At 39.5% G+C, this 17,405-nt stretch overlaps 1 protein-coding gene across 1 annotated transcript in view; it reads left to right on the top strand.

Annotated features, from left to right (window-relative positions):
• Window positions 1-4,691: 4,691 nt before the first annotated feature.
• LOC105491813 (SWI/SNF related BAF chromatin remodeling complex subunit ATPase 2) overlaps window positions 4,692-17,405 on the top strand; it is a 207,934-nt gene continuing 195,220 nt past the window's right edge. The window contains exon 1 of the mRNA XM_071077732.1: window positions 4,692-4,707. The gene's annotated coding sequence lies outside the window, so the exon portion shown is untranslated. The remainder of the gene's footprint in view (window positions 4,708-17,405) is intronic.

Genomic DNA, 17,405 nt, shown 5'->3' on the forward strand with positions numbered 1-17,405 from the left:
AGGTCAAGAGTTCGAGACCATCCTGGCCAACATGGTGAAAACCTGTCTCTACTAAAAATACAAAAATTAACTGGGCATGGTGGTGCGTGCCTGTAGTCCCAGCTACTTGGGAAGCTGAGGCAGGAGAACCACTTGGACCTGGGAGGTGGTGGCTACAGTAAGCTGAGATTGCGCTACTGCACTCCTGCCTGGGCGACAGAGCGAAACTCTGGCTCAAAAAAAAGAAAAAGAAAAAAGAAAGAAAAACAGGGCCAAATGATTCAGTCTTTTTAATTATGTTTAAAGGCAACTTGAACATTCTTATCTTATTGAACTATTTGAAATATAGATACCAGGCATTTAGGAATATTTAGTCAAAAGTCAATTTAAAAAAAAAGCTTTAATTCCCTTTTAAGAATATTCAGGAAATTTCATCTTGGTATCAGATTATCAACTTAGCCTGCAATGTCACAGGAGAAACATGAAAAATATCCCAGATTGTGTTCTCTGCTTTTAACTAAATAAATAATTGGAAAAAGCCCTGATATACAAATAAGTCTGCTTTATTTCCTGGCAGACTTGTTTTGTTTTTCTTATTGTTATTGTTGCTGGTTTTGTTGCTGCATAAACCAGTAAGCACACGCAGATGAAAGGAAGCCTTTGTTTTGTTTTAACTGAAGGTACGTGGGCATGGGATGGCTTATCCCAGGAGTTAATAGCAAAAGGGTTTAGGCCAATTCTTCAAGGAAATAGAAGCACTTAGTTTCCTAAACCCCTCCCACCTTTCAGGACCAAAGTTGAAAACCAGAGAATGTTGTGTTGGTAGGCCACTCCCCACCGCCCCACAGAACACCCAGAGAAATCAGTGCTGGATAGCACAAAAAGAGCCCAGCTACAATGGTTGGTCTTCAAAGGGGTTCATTTATTATATTGCTCAGTGCCCCACAGAGTTGCTCCAAGCTCATAACTGCCACTGATTTCAAAGAGAGCTCTGAACTTGCATACGCTCCACAAGGCACAGCGCAGGATGAGAAATAGGCTGAGTGGCTTTAAGCCATGTTCAGACATTTTTTAATGTTCATAAATGTCTTTGGCACCATCACTTTCACATAGAAACCCACTTACCTCCTACTGCAAAGTGTGAAATAAAGCCATTTTCAAGCCTGGGTAGGGGATGGTCTGCAAATTGGGCTAAATCTTAAAACTGCATGAAGACTGAAAATAGGATTCACAAGCTAGAGCTCAGCTCTAACCAAACTGTTTCCAAGGTCGGGTCACTGTGACACTCTGCTCTGTTAGATACCATCAGTTCTATCCTTCAAGGGTTAACACAGTGAACCGTGGTCACCTCAGTAGTTTCCAAATGACCCTGGAGTTAAACTAAAGGCCCATAGCTCTAAGCCATCAAAAACAGGTGGTCTACTGAAGGAGGGAAGCACTGTCTCAATTGAGGCTTGACTGGGATTCACCTGACACAGCCCTGGGAAACCTTGAGTTAGGGACTGGCATTTTTTTACCACACTTCTCTGCCTTTGGAGATGCTGAAGTTTATTCAGGGTGTTCATGGGAGATAAGGACCCATCAGAGGTGCTCTCTCTCCCTGAATGCCTGCAGAAAGATTAGCCATCTTCCCCAATTTTATTCCCGTGGTTGCCTGGTCACCAAGACAAGAGAGAGATCCCTTAGACACTCAGCAGTCACTTTGTATACTCCAGGAAGCTCTCTGGTAAGTAATTCTCCAGGGAGCCCCTGCATGCCTCCATGAGCACTTTGCTTTTGGAAGGGGCACGGAAAAAAAATGTGTCCTATTCACGTTCACTATTAAGTAAACATTAATTAAGTCTTGGGCAATATGTTATATTTGTTCCCATGTTTATTGAAAACAGAAAGTTATTTGGGAGAAAAGGAGTTAAGTAATGATTTCCAGAATTCCAGGGATGCGCTCTGGAAAAATGAAACCACACAGTCTCTTCTCTAAAGGTCATTAAGAAAATGTTGCTAAAGCATTTATCTACTATGAGTCCTATTTATTTATTCCCTTAACAAATATTTACTGAGCACCTGCTATGTGCAGATGCAGTTCCAATTGCTGGGATACAGTGGTGAACAGGGCAAAAAAAAAAAAAAAAATCCCTGCTCTCTGAGTTGGTGTCTAACTGGGGAAGACAGATGATAACAAAATAAGTAAGAAGACTCCAGAGTGTTTGATGAGTGCTAGGGAGACCATGAGCAGGAGTGAGGGCTCATGTCAGGACAGGGTGAGAGAGCGTGCACTTTGAGATTGGGTGATGCGGTGAGGGATCATTTGAATAAAGGATCCTGAGGGGAATTTACCTTTAAATGCTTGTCTTTTTTCAGTTAGTCCAAATATCAGTAGAAAGTGACTGAGGATTACCTCTGAAGTCTTTTTAAAACTTAGAAGGTAAAGCCAGCTTGCCAAAAATGATGAGAAGACAGTGCAGCCCTGCTCTTGGGTCCTGGTACCACCTGGCTGTGCAGTGGCACAATCACGAAGTTGAGTTCCACGGAAAAAGGAAGTGTACTTGGTATCGTGTTGTGCACACAGTGAGTGCTCAATAAATGCTGTTCACTCATAGCTAAGATCCGTGGTCTTGGATTCAGATCTCAAAGTAATGTTTTTGACAAAAATTTTTTATATCTCTTCCAGCAACCTTTGAGTAGACATAGTATACCAGCAGTCCCCAACCTGTTTGACACCAGAGACCAACCAGTTTTGTGGAAGACAGTTTTTCCATGGACCAGGATGGCAGGGTGGGGATGGTTTCGGGATGAAACTGTTCTACTTCAGATCATACAGCATTGGTTAGATTCTCATAAGGCGTGAACAACCTAGATCCCTCACATGCGCAGTTCACAATAGGGTTTGCACTCCTATGGGAATCGAATGCCGCTGCTGATCCTACAGGAGGTGGCGCTCAGGTGGTAATGCTCGCTCACCTGCAGCTCACCTCCTGATGCGCGGCCTGGTTCCTAACAGGCCACCCACCAGTACTTGTTCGTGACCTGGGGACCGGGGACCCCGATATAGACAGATGAGACATCACAGATAGTTTCCGGAAATTTATCAAGCCATATCTATTCGCAATACCATCCCTAAATTCCCCCACCATCAATGTAAATATCTTTAATCTGTCTTTACTTATGACTGTCCTCAAATATTCAATGTAATATGTTAATGAGCTGTCTTCATTTCTTCTATCACATTCCCTTTACTCTAAGAAGAGACATCAATGTGTACCATTAAACACCATGTATTTTTATCCTTTCACCCTTCCTCCTTCCCTTTATCCCTCCTTTTCTTCTTTCCAATATCTATGTTGTGCAAAGCATGGTATATTCCATAGACCCCATCTTAACTACACTAAAAAAATTAATTATTGAACAGGTACTGCTAGATGCACTGAAAAGAAGAGTGTGGAAAGTGACTCAAGGTGAAGGGAGGATATATCATTTTCTTCTGTCTTTTGTCACCAATGTTGAGATGGCAGCTACTGCCCATCATATTTCCTAAAGGGGAATAGTGACTACCAAACTCCTCTTGGTTTTAAGGGTGAAGTTAAAGTAACTGGGATAAAATGAAATAAATTAATTATTGAACAGATACTGCTAGAAGCACTGAAAAGAAGAATGAAAGGATGTGAAAGTCAATAGTGTTATATATTAGAGAAAATACATATTAGAGAAAATATGTAACACTACTGGCTTTCACATCCTTTCATTCTAAATTGAATACTGTATGTGAATACTGCTATTAATGACATTCCCTTCTACCTGTTGTGCCCAAGAGTCTACAAGTCCTTTTTACATGTATAGTATCTCATACAATCCTCTAAACCTTTGCTTCTCAAATGTGGTCCTCAAACCAGCAGCACTAGCATCTCCTGGGAGTTACTGGAAATGCACAATCTCAGGCTCGGCTGCAAGCCTCCTGAACCAGACTGCATTACAACAAGGTCTTCGGGTGCTTTGTGCACACCTAGAAGTTTGAGAATTCCCTGCTTCAAATCATCCTGAAAGGCAATTAAAAATTCCCTTCCGCATTTTACAGATTAAACACACACACAAAAAACTCAAGTTTCAGAGATATTTAATTAGCAAGTAGGCAGCAGGACGTGCAAAGGCCAATATTCTTTCCACTACACTATGCCCCCTCTTTGGATGCTACTGGAAAAAAACTACCGCATACCTCTTTTGGGGTCTGACGTCACCGAGGCCAGTATTTCATAAGGAGCACTTACACAATAATTATAGCCTGATATTGTCCCCTGGTGGTAAGTAGGCCGATGTTAATCTCTTGCTGGATCATACATTCCTTATATAGGCTATTCTTCCCTCCTGTTGCCTAAGAGGCCTCAGGTTAATTACATGAAACAAGTTCATATTTAGAACGCTATCCAATTTTCTGTAATTACTTACCAAAGAACTGTTTCACTGGTTAACAATTTTTGAGGTTTCCATTGCAAATTTTCTTTCCAAAGCAGACTTTTAAGTGATATATCTGACCACCTTAAAATGAAAGGGAAAGGCAACTAACGTGTAGCAAGCATTTCCTTGTGTACCAAGCTTGGTGCTTTGTGTGTGTTATCTCTTGATCTTTACAGAGACTTATCCATTTTACAGATGTGGAAGTCGAGATTCAAAGATGACACAGGTAGCAATGCTGGGCATCAAGCTAAAGTGTCATACCATGCTGGCCTCTTCCTAAAAGTAAGTCTTGCCTGAATTAGCATGGAAAATGACTCAAGGTGAAGGGAGGATATATCATTTCCTTCTGTCTTTTGTCACCATTGTTGAGATGGCAGCTACTACCCATCATATTTGCTAAAGAGGAAAAGTGACTTTTTAAAACCTCCTGGTTTTAAGGGTGAAGTTAAGTAACTGGAATAAAGTAAAAACAGAGAAGAACCAACTAGAAGGACACAAACTGAATATGCAGAATCACCCAAAAAAGATTAATCAGCAGAGGAATGTTGCTGGGTAATATACTTTGAAAATGCCATATCAACACCATATACATTGGCTAAAATCTAGACATATAATCTAAGCAAGACCCTCTAAACTGGTGAGTTTTAAATTCTTTATGTTTAACAGAGAAGCAGCAGGAGGCCGCCTTATTCTTTAAGAAAGAGGAGGAATGAATAGATTTCTCGCTGATAGAGCTGAGAAAGGCATCTCCTAGGCTCTTGCATCACTTGTGTTAATATGCAGGTCCTCAGAGCTGCAGCTTTCTCATGAACATTGTACTGGAACGTTCTCCTCTGTTCCTCTCTGGGAATCTGCAGACAGTTCATGTGGAAGTCTCTCTCCCAGTCTGAAAGAATTAAATAGAATATTATAATTACTCAGAGTTTAATATATGCTACAACTGTTTTTGCTGGCTTGGCGTTTAAAGATGCAAATGTTCCAATCGCTTCTAGAAACATGACATTATAAAAGGGACTACTGTAATTAGGAATAAAACTGTTCAGTCCTCATTAACCAGAAAAGCAGTTTCTAAACCCAGGGAGGCTCTACTTTTATTCCAAGAAAAGTCAGGAAGATGGCGCCGCAAGAGCCTAATAAAGATTTTGGGTCAACTTGTGTTCACTGCAATTGACTAGGATCCATGTGAAATGATTTTTAAAAGGCAATGAACAACAAATACTTCTAACAGAAGAAAACTAATCAGAGAAAAGCCTGAAGAATCATCTTAAGCACACTCTTCTTTAAAGTTTCACTATTATTTTATTCTTGATTGCCCAGATCCATTCAGCCTTAATGCATTGTTAAAGAGTCTGTCTTATTAGACAAGGATGTTATGGTAACTGGTTGTAAGGCTACTGTTCTCCTGGTTACAACATGTGACTAGAAAAATGCTTTCTTAATTGAGGCTTAGAGTGATAAGTCCCTGGTGACTCAAAACAGTTAAGGAGTGTGTATAAAACTGAGCACAGGCTAACCTTGAAGATGATGGCAGCCTTTACTTTGGTTCTTTAATCTCCACATCCATTTCTGTCCTGCCGGAACTGTCTACACCGACGACTCACTGTGACATTAGTCATGGTAAGAGCCAAATGTGTTCTAAGCCTGTGCCTTTTTATACCTGTCAAAGGGAATTTGGTCACTGAAATCACAAGTAAGCCATGTTATAAGGTGTTTAACTGTGAGGTAGTCTCCCACATAGGACGAAGGCAAGAACATTTGGAAGGAATGTGATTTATTTATGTTCTCTGCATAGGTACTTGCAACGTGTCTGCTTCTGAGAAAAGCAACGTCCATAGATTGCAGATAGCGCATTATCTAGCCCTCGTTCTTTCTTTTAGCTGAAGTTCTTATCACCCATGTTTCAAAACCTAATTAAGCGATGGTTCATTCATAACTAAAGGACACTGGACAGGAATTAGGCTCCAGTCTCTTCTTTGTCACTAACCAGCTCTGTGGCTCTCAGCAAATTAGCTCTCCAGTGGGACTCTGTTGCTTTGTCTTGTAATAATAACAGCTCTATTTATTAAACACTTTTTCTGCAGTAGGGCTTTAATAAGCACTTTAATTGGATTATTTCATTTAAACCTCATAATAACCCAATGGGTAGGTTCTATTTTAACCTACATTCTGCAGATGAGGGAGTTGAGGCATAGAAAGCCGAAGACTTTGTCTAAGGTGACACAACTTCAATGTGAAAGAGCCAGGATTTGGTTACGTTTCTGCTGAACCTACAGACTACATGTTTATCTTATTGCCAGACTACTCCACCCAAGAATTGATGGAGCAGGGAGATTTTCCTGCTCCACAAATTCTTAATTGTACTTAGAAATGAGTTGGCTTAGGCCGGGCGCGGTGGCTCAAGCCTGTAATCCCAGCACTTTGGGAGGCCGAGACGGGCAGATCACGAGGTCAGGAGATCGAGACCATCCTGGCTAACACGGTTGAAACCCCATCTCTACTCAAAAATACAAAAAACTAGCCGGGCGAGGTGGCGGGCACCTGTAGTCCCAGCTACTCGGGAGGCTGAGGCAGGAGAATGGCCTAAACCCGGGAGGTGGAGCTTGCAGAGCCGAGATCGGGCCACTGCACTCCAGTCTGGGCGATAGAGCGAGACTCCGTCTCAAAAAAAAAAAAAAAAAACAAAAAAGAAAAGAAAGAAATGGGTTGGCTTAACTCATGTAGCATGTCTGTGCTGCTATATGTAATTTGATTTTTTAATTTTTTAAATGTTTTCGTCTTGTTTTCCCAGCCAGAGTAAAATGTCCAAATGAGTTAGTGGAAAGAGTACTTTCTATAGGATAATGAGTGAGGTTATCTGCCCTGATAAATTCTTTCCTTTATTAATAGAGATAATAATGCCTGGCTTATAATGTTTCGATACTTTAAGTACAAAATGGCTATAAGGTGGATAGCAGCACTGTATAAAGAGAATTCGTTTCTAGTATTTTAAAATATTAGCTCTCTCAGGAAAGACTCCTTCTTAAACAATGTATTTGCCAGGTCATGTCATGTTGTGAGATGCTAAAGTAGACGCGTTGATCATTACTTTGTGGTTTTTTCAATTTAGAAAAGAATTCTTAAACACACTGTTATTTATCTTCGCACTATTAATTAACGTAACAGGGAGAACAGTTTAATGGTGAATGTGAAACCTTTATTGAGTACCTGAATTTGTCCTAAATGTTATCTCACTGAATTCTCACCATTGCTCTATGAGAAAAATGTGAGAAAACCGAGACTCAGAGATGTTAGGTAACTTCCCTAGGACATACAGCCTTTTGTTGAGAACTGGCACTGAGTCAGAGCTTTAGCTCTCTCCAGAGACCAGAGTTTCTACCATGTCATACTGAAGATATGAATATTCATTAAGATTTTTGTGCTTAAATATCTGTGTGTGTATTGTTCATGGTTTATTAAAATATCCAACTGAATAGCCAACATTTTCATAATAAATATTATGGTGATAGAACATTACAACTTAAAATCATGAAAGTACATATTGGAAAAGACCTTAAAATCTGCAAGCTCAACAAGTGATTCATTGCTTTTCCAGCTGCTGCTTGAACATTGCCTGCAATGTGGAACTCACTGCCTCAAGGGCAAACAATTTCGTCTTTAACGCGTAGAAAGTGTTACCACTAGACTGTCCATCAGGCATCTCAAATTTAACATGTCCAATACTTAATTCATAAAGTTGTTTCATAATTTTGTTTATAGTCAATTGAGGAGCGGGGCTTACCAGAGAAAAGCGGGCGCTAATGAGGATAACATTATTCCATCAATAATTAACCACAGATGATATGTTAAGCATTCATTTTTATTTTATTACTAAGGCCAAAGAAAGAGGTCAGTAAAAATTGTTACCTTATCTCCTTGGGATTTTCCAAGATCACCTTGTTAGAGCTTAATGTTCCATTTATGTTAGAAGACAATTGCGTCAGTCAGAGTTCCAAGCAAAAAGCAGCCGGTACATTCAAAAGGGTTTGAGGCATGTTAATGAAGGGACATTTACAAAGGTATGGGCAGAGTTCAAGGAAATCAACAGAGTAGTCCTTCACCACTGCAAGCATTTCAAGGATAGCAATAGTAAAGAACCATTCGCAGCTGTAGGCATGAGAGAGTGAGGAAGGAGCAGGTTTCACAGGGCAAGTGACGATACAAGATGACACCCCCTCCCCTACCTCCAGAGAAACTGTGGCCTCAGGTGGAGGCATGCTGCCTGGAAACTCAACCAGGAGAACCGATACCCTGACCCCACTGTCTCTACCACCTGCAGAGCTCCTGTTGGTGGCTGAGTTCTCGCTCCTACTAATTGGAAGACAGAAGACAAAATTCCTTACTAACACGGCCCAGGACACAATATTACATGTCGTCCAACACATTACCTGAGTCTTTTCTCTTCCTACTCCTCTCTGGACACTTATCCTTACCATATTCTCCCATTTCTATCTCCTAAATCAGCAACAGGAAGGCCAACTAGTAGATCATGAAGGGAAATAATAATCCTACAGCTCTAGGAGGTTTTGCCATGTGACACTGTTAGCATGTATCTCTTGGATTGTACAAATTAATTCTAAAAGAAATTTTATGACCTCTCTTCCATATTTTTGTATCATAATTAGCAGACCAAACTGGCTGATAGGCATGTATAAATTTTATACGCATACCAATGTATATTTAGAGACTATTTAGTGTTCACATATCAAATAAACTTTTTTCTTTTGCTCTGATTCCTTTGTGAGACTTATCTAACTGTTCTTTGTTAAAGCCTTTATTAAGCTTTAGACACTGGTAATGTAAGTTCTAATCTCTGAATTACTATTCTAATTGCTTTACCCTATCCCCAATATCTTCAAAGCCTTGCCTTTCGGGAATTATGTCTTAGCTAAAAGTTTTCTGAGACCAAAATTTTCTGAGCAAGCAGTCTCAGAACCAGATTTTCCAATGGGATCTGCTTACATCATTGAAGAGAGGAGGTCTGATAAATATAATTTATATCAGATAAGCCAGGTACATTGCGAGAAAAAAGGCCATCCTTTATTTTATTGTAGAACTCTTGAGCTGGAGTTGACACACTTGAAAGACAAGTTCAAATAAACTTTTGGACCCATTTTTCTTGAATATTGATGTGACAGTCTCTTCATAGGTATTTTGAGCTTGAGATAGCTTTTTAAATTCATTTAAATCACATATTGGTTTACCCCACTGTGCACATTACAACAGATCTGACAGTGGAACATCAGTCAAAACCGACACATCTTGGTGATAAGAATGACAGATTTTTGGCTGGGCGCGGTGACTCATGCCTGTAATCCCAGCACTTTGAGAGGCTGAGGCAGGCGGATCACGAGGTCGGGGGATTGACACCATCCTCGCTAACACGGTGAAACCCCGTCTCTACTAAAAATACAAAAAAAAAAAAAAATTAGCTGGGCATGGTGGCGGGCACCTATAGTCCCAGCTACTCAGGAGGCTGAGGCAGGAGAATGGCGAGAACCTGGGAGGCAGAGCTTGCAGTGAGCCGAGATCATGCCACTGCACTCTAGCCTGTGCAACAGAGCAAGACTCCGTCTCAAAAAAAAAAAAAAAAAAAAAAAAGAATGACAGATTTTTATGCGCATGAGCAGAATGAGGGCAATATTTTGTCTTAAAAAATAGCTAAGACATCAGCAAGTTAGGCAGTGAGGTCTTCAGAGCTCCATAATTCTGTACCATGTGTTTATTTTTACCCCTTGATGTTAGTAGTGTGGCGGGTACACTGAGAAGTAAGCCTTTTAAAGTCATATACTTTATTCAAGTATTTATTGAACCTCTTCTTTGAGGTAAACATGGCAACAGAGGTGGGACATGAAATAAGAAATAAAACATCATCCCTCTCCTTAAAGAACTGGTAGTTTAGATGGGTGACAGTGTCACAACAAAATGAGGGGAACTTCTGGAAGCAGAATGTTGTCAGAGGCTCTGTTCCAAAGGCGTCTTTTCATTTGTTTAGTGCCATAGTCACTAAGCAGGCAAGTACCCATGAGACATTAGGTAAGAAGATACTGGGGTTATACATGTACCATGGGCTTAATAAATCACGACTATTGTGATTACCAATTGGTCCTGTCTCAAAAGTAGTATCACATGCATCTCATTCTCCCATCCTCATGACACTGTGTTGTCCAGATCCTCATTAGTTCTCAGGTTGAGCAGTTGCAACCGACCCCTATCCAGCTTCCTGGTTTAATATTCAAGATTACTTTCTATTTACTCTTCTTAAATCTATTCTCTGCCACCTTTGTAAAATGTGAATCTGGTAGTTACATTTCCCTTCTTAAATGGCTTTACAATTTCCCACGTCCACGAAGATAAGGTCCAAACTTGCCAATGAGCTCCACGGTGATCTGATTCCTGTCGATTGCTCCAACACCTTCCCATGGCCTTTCCATGGATCCTGCTGTAGTGACCTAAGGGTTCGCCAAACTCAACTTCTGCTTCATGCTCTAATGCCTCCATGTCTCTGTGCATGGTGTTGGTTTGCCTGGGCCAGTCTTCCCCTTTCCTTTTTTAACTCTACTCCTGTTCTAGAGGTCTAGCTCAATTTCTCCCCATCTCTATCACCACCTCTCAAACACCATCATCTCTTTCTGCAAAAGCTTCCTAACTTCTACCTCACTCCACAACCACTCTTGCCCCTTCCAGTCCATTCTTGACTGCTAGGATAAAGATAACCATTATCCATCCCTAATCCTATCATCCATAGGATAAAGAGCAATATTCTTATCAGGGCCTATGTAGGGGGCCCTACCAGGCCCTGCTTGTCTCTCCAGTCTCATCTCCTCTTTATGTAGCTTGCTCCAACCACAACTACCTTATTGCATGTGCTTGAATGCCATTGAATGTCATGTTTCCTCTGCCATAGGCTTTGCACATGCTGGTCTCTCTTCTTAGATTGCTTGCCCACCTCTCCTACCCATTCCACAGATCTCAGCTCAAAAATTGCTCTGAGAAGCAAGCCTTCTCTGAACCTTAGTCTAGATTAAGTTTCTTTATTCTGCGTTTTCATAGAAAAGTGTTTCTTTACTTCATAGAATTCACCTCAGTCTGCAGTTGGGTGATGACTTGGTTAGTGTCTATCTCCATCCCAAAGTCAAGTTTCACGAAAGACGAGCAGCATCTGTTTTTGTCCGTCATTGAATTTCTAGCCTAGCATAGTGCCAGTCACAAAAGGGGCACTCAAAAAAATTTAAACAGTGAATCAATCAATCCACTAAGGCTCTTCCTCAGTTGCTTCATTTGAAAAGCCTTGATACCATCATCACCACTATTATCTTATATATCTTCTTTGGAAAAATGTCTATTCAATTTCTTTACATATTTTTAAAGTGGATTGTTTTTATCTTTTTGCTGTTGAGTAGTAAGAGTTCTTTTATATTCTGGATACTGGGCTCTTACCAGATAAATGATTTGCAAATATTATCTCCTATTCCATGGACTGTCTTTTCACTTTCTTGATAATATCCTTTGAAGCATAAAAATGTTTAATTTTGATGAAGTCCCACTTACTCCTTTTTTCTTTTCTTGCTTGTGTTTTTTGTGTCATATCTAAGAAACCATTGCCAAATTCAAGATCATGAAAATTTACCCCAATGTTTTTGATCCATAAAGTTCTTTTGACTTTTAAAATTCTATAAGATAAGTCATTGCTGGTCACCTATTACACACAAAGAACTATTGGGATTTCAGGGGAAACTGGATATTGGAGACTCAAGCATCAGAATGGATAAGGCATCATTTTAGTGTTAGAATTAGGTCCCAAGATTGAAACTTCAGAAGTGCCAGGATGTGACTGAGTTATATGTAGACAGAGATTTGGGATAGAAGTCTTTAAATATAGATTCCAAGGTAACTTAAGAGGACCTCTAATTAAAACAGTTAAAGCAACATTCCAAAATACATAAAGGCAAATAATAAGCTCTGAAGAAAACTGGAAAAAAATCTGACAAATTCCAAGCCTTGCTTGAACTAAAGAACACAATGCTATTTGTGTAGAGGGAAAATGTTAACAAATGCTACATAAAGTTGTGGCCTGAATATAGAAAAAGTCATCCTAGATAGTGCAGGAAAAGGAAAAAACTTAAGTTTCTAATTTAGCTCTAAGCAAGATAAGAAAAAGACTTGTCTGATACATAGTAAATGCTAAGTAAAGAGTTTGTTGGATGTAAAATAAAATTGCTGAAAGAATAATGGAATATCCTGTGAAGAGGAAATGCTCAATAATGTATTTGTTGAATTAAAAAAACTACTCATAGAAAATAAGTGAATTTGATGTGACCAATAGAAACGCTCTTCCACTGAGAAATGACATTTTAAAGTAAATTGTTAATCAAGAATAAGTAAATAACCACATTTCAGAGAGTAGCATCTCTGAAAAGAAACAAAAAGAAAGGAAGGAAGATAGCAAGCAAGTAACTAATCTGTAGACACGATATTAGCAAAAAAAAAAAAAAAGAAAAAAAAAAACTGTCTTGTGAAAGATAAATTATTCAGACCACAGGGATACAGCCATTTACTATAGGAGGAGGAAAAAACAAAATCATAATAATAGTCTAGTGTTATTCTTATTTAAATATGTTAACTTAAAATAAACATACTATTTCCTCCTCGCTTCCCTGCTCTCCTGTCCTCTCCTATGGGTTCCTCTCCACACCTTTTCTATCTCCCTTTTGTACTCTAAATAATCTTTTAGCAATAACAGGACAAGGATACAGATATGGGAGTGATATTGTTTATTACCTGTGAACAGTAGTTTATACTACTGTTAATAATAGTGTATATATACCAGGTTTCTGTTTTGTTGAAATTAATTAAGACAGAGAAGTCAAATAATAACCCCTTAAAACATTCTATACCATAACCATGGTGGTGGTTTCAATACTCCATACATTTGTCAGAACTCATCAAATTTTACACTTAAGTACATATTATACCTCAATAAAGCTGACAAAAAGGAAATAGAAAGGTCAACCATAAGCAGTTTAATTGTGCAGAGAGAAGTGGCCTACTGCCCTCCAGCTGGAGAAGTGTTACCAAGCCTAGACAGTCCAGCAGGATGGCATTTACCATGCAAAAAGTAGAGAGATGTTATTAATAAGCACATCACAGAATTCAAATAGATTTTATAGTCTCTGATTTGGTCTTGGAAACCAAGTCATGTGCCTTAGCACAAAAATGAAAATGGCAGTAACAACCAGAATTCAAGGGATTTTGAAAATTATGAGCATAGGATCAACATGGTAAATGATAGAAATTTGACATTTAGCTTTCTGCTTAAAAACATTCTGGTTTTTAACGAAGATCAGTAATATAAAAATGGTAGATGATACCAGCTCATACCCAATAGAATGGCTACTATCAATTAAAAAAATAAAAACCAGAAACCAGAAAATAACAAGTGCTGAAAGGATGTGGAGAAATTGGGAACCCTTGTGTACTGGAGGTAGGAATATATAGTGGTATGACCATTATGAAAAACAGTATGGCAGTTCCTCAAAACATTAAAAATAGAATTATGATACAATCCAGAGATTTCACTTCCAGGTTTACACCCAAAAGAATTGATAGCAGGAAGCAGAACAGATATCTGTATACCTATGTTCATAGCAGCAGTATTATGTGCAATTGCCAAAAAATAAAAGCAACCCAGTATTTATTAACAGATGAAGAGGTAAGCACAAGGTTGTATACACATAAAATGGAATGTTATTCAGCCTTAAAAAGGAAGAAAATCCTGTCATATGCTACAATATACAAGAAACTTGAAGGGATTATGCTCAGGGAAATAATCCACTCACAGAAAGACAAATACTCTATGATTCCACTTACGTGACATACCTAGAGTAGTCAAAATCACAGAGACGGAAAATGGAAAGGTGATTGCCAGTGTTGCTGTAGGGGAGGGGGAGACATGGGAGGGAGAAGATTGGAAGAGACTTCTGTTTTCTCTAGAGAGGGAGGAGTCAAGCAGGTGGCTTGCATGGGATTGTAGACTCAACTTTTCAATGTCTCTTCCATTCCTCCAATGATAAAAGGAGGCGCTTGGTAATTAAAAGACTCCCTAGCTGTTGAACAGAAGTAACAAATAGCAACATGAGGAAAGGAACAATGAAGAAAGTGGCTGAGAACAGCGGAAGTTCACAAAAGCAAAGTTGCAAACCATTTTACAAGTGGGAAAAGGAAATGGTGAATTCAAAAGTTGTAAAACAAAGGAGTGACAAAACACCTGAGCAAGAAAGAGCAAGATACTCTACAGAAATGTGCTAGGGTCTGGGGTGTTTAGCTGATGAGCAGAGCTATTGACTGGCCAACATTTGGTTGAAAAACACCATGTTTTCCATAGGTATCCAATGTTTATTGCCTAAGTGTTAGTTCTGAGGAAACACCCAGCAAATTATAATATTCATAAGCAGATATTTTATAAGTAGAAGTCATGGATATGCCCACAGAAATCAAAAAGCAGAAAGTCACACTGTTCAGATTAATATATTTTGAGATTCTTTTTAATGAAAATTCTTATTTATTTTGTGTCAGAAGAACACCAGGGAATAAAATTATTTTGAAAAGAGGCTAAGTGGAGTATAATTCATAGTCTCCCTCAAAATGGGGAAAAAAGTAATTGTATCCAAAAAAATTTTTATATCTAGTTATTTGAGGTGGTACTTAAGTCTTTCCTAAAATGATTATTCAGGGAAAATTACTCGGTTGGGATTATCCTTACTTTCTATAACTCCTTTTTTTTTTTCCTGGTACGTGGCTTTAAGCCAGTCCTCTGATTCTTAGAATGCTCAAAAAAAAAAAAAAAAAAAAAAAATGAATTAAGGAAAAGGAAAGAAAATTCAAATAAGTCAATGGGGCTGCTTGGCAGTAGTGAACATAAAGCATGTGATGAGGAAGGGGCTGAAATGAACTAAAAGCAAGGCAACTGCTTTTTTCAATAATACTATTTCTATCCTCCATTTCCATAGAAGAAAGCAAGCTAAAATGGTATAACAAAAATAGTGAATATTTATCAGACTGAGTGTATGGTGTGCCAAGGCCAGTCCTAAGTGCTTTGTATGTACAAACTCATGTAATATTCACAGCAACCCTGTAAGGAAGATATCAGTAAGAGCCGATTGTTACACTTTCAGGAATTTGGTGAGCCTGTTGGTAGCTTGAAATCAGCCATTGCGGCAATACTTACATCATGGAAATTTAAAATATGCTACAAATCAGAGACTTCCGGGTGAGAGCCGTTTGTTAAACATTTTCCAGAACAAAACCGCGACTGTCTTCGTTCACAGATGGGTAAACTGGGGCACAGAAAAATTGAGTGATTTGCCCATAATCATGCAACTAGTAGTTGGTGGAGTTGAAATTTTATCCCAGGCAACACCACCTGGGAACCCAAGCTTTCAGTCATCATGTTATACTGCTTATGATTTGACTAAAATGCATTGGCTGGATTTACAAAGCCTGGGTCCCAATTTGGATTCATCTGCTACTCACTGTTAAAGCTGTCTGAGTCTGAAGACATTTCATAATAGAATGCTTCACATTTATCTTTGCTATATCATAAATAAAATATATTATGTGAAAATGCAAAATAAGCCTTCTTTTCATTCTTTTCTTTCTTCCCTTTTCCTTTCTTCTTCTTTTTCCTTCCCTTCCCTTCTCTTTCTTTCCCTCCCTCCCTCTCTCCTACCCTCCCTCTTTTCTTTCCTTCTTTCCCTCTTTTCTTTCCTTTTCCCTTCCTCCCTTCCTTCCTTCCTTCCTTCCTTCCTTCCCTCCCTCCCTCCCTCCCTTCCTTCCTTCCTTCCTTCCTTCCCTCCTTTCTTCCCTCCCTCCCTCCCTCCCTCCCTCCCTTCCTTCCTTCCTTCCTTCCTTCCTTCCTTCCTTCCCTCCCTCCCTCCCTCCCTTCCTTCCTTCCTTCCTTCCTCCCTCCCTCCTTCCCTTCCTCCATGGATTATGTCTAAGGTGTTGAGTAGGATGTATGTGAATCTTACGGGACTTTTGGCAGCATTTAAGGAGGACTGGAGTGTTTTTTCTCCCTAATGCTTTCTCATTATCATAGAAAGCAGAACAGCTGTGCTGACAATGGGCACCATCATCATCATTAATAAATATTTATTAAGCATTCCCTTTGTCCTGAACTCTGAGGACATATTAAGGTAGAAGATATGGTCTTGGAGCTTGTCAAATGAGTATCTCAGGTATTAAAACAAGTGGAAATTGTTCAAAAGAGAGAAGAGAGTAACCACAATGGGTGGCGCAGCTGGGGAAGCCTCGGGGAGTGTGATGGGGAGGAATAGAACAGCACCTGTACTAAAAGAAGCATAAAAGGGGAAGTGGGCGTTATAGGTGGGAGGAATGGTTTGAAGGAAAGCACTAAGGCAATTAACATTTTGGTGTTTGGAATAAATCGGTAGTAGAGTTTGGCCTACATAGAAGAAGAGGCTAAAAAGAATGGATTCCTGTTTGAGGAGGTCCTTTGGTGCTTGACTAAGGAGCCAAGTCTTCATTTTCTGAGCAGTAAAGAATCACCCAAGGTTCTTGGCTGGGTGTGGTGGCTCATGCCTATAATGCCAGCACTTTGGGAGGCTGAGGTGGGTGGATCATTTGAGGCCACGAGTTTGAGACTAGCCTGGCCAACATGGTGAAGCCCCATCTCTACTAAAAATACAAAAATTAACTGGGTGTGGTGGCACATGGCTGTAATCCCAGCTACTCAGGAGGCTGAGGTGGGAGGATTGGTTGAACTCGGGAGGCAAGGGCTGCAGTGAGCCAAGACTGTGCCACTGCACTCCAGCCTGGGTGACAGAGATGCCCCTGAAAAAAAAAATCCCTCAAGGTTCTTGAGTACATGAAAGATGCATAAAACAGTGCTGTGAATAAGATTAAAGTTAGTCAGACATGTAGAT

Source organism: Macaca nemestrina, chromosome 14, assembly GCF_043159975.1.
Source record: "Macaca nemestrina isolate mMacNem1 chromosome 14, mMacNem.hap1, whole genome shotgun sequence".
NCBI lineage: Eukaryota > Metazoa > Chordata > Mammalia > Primates > Cercopithecidae > Macaca > Macaca nemestrina.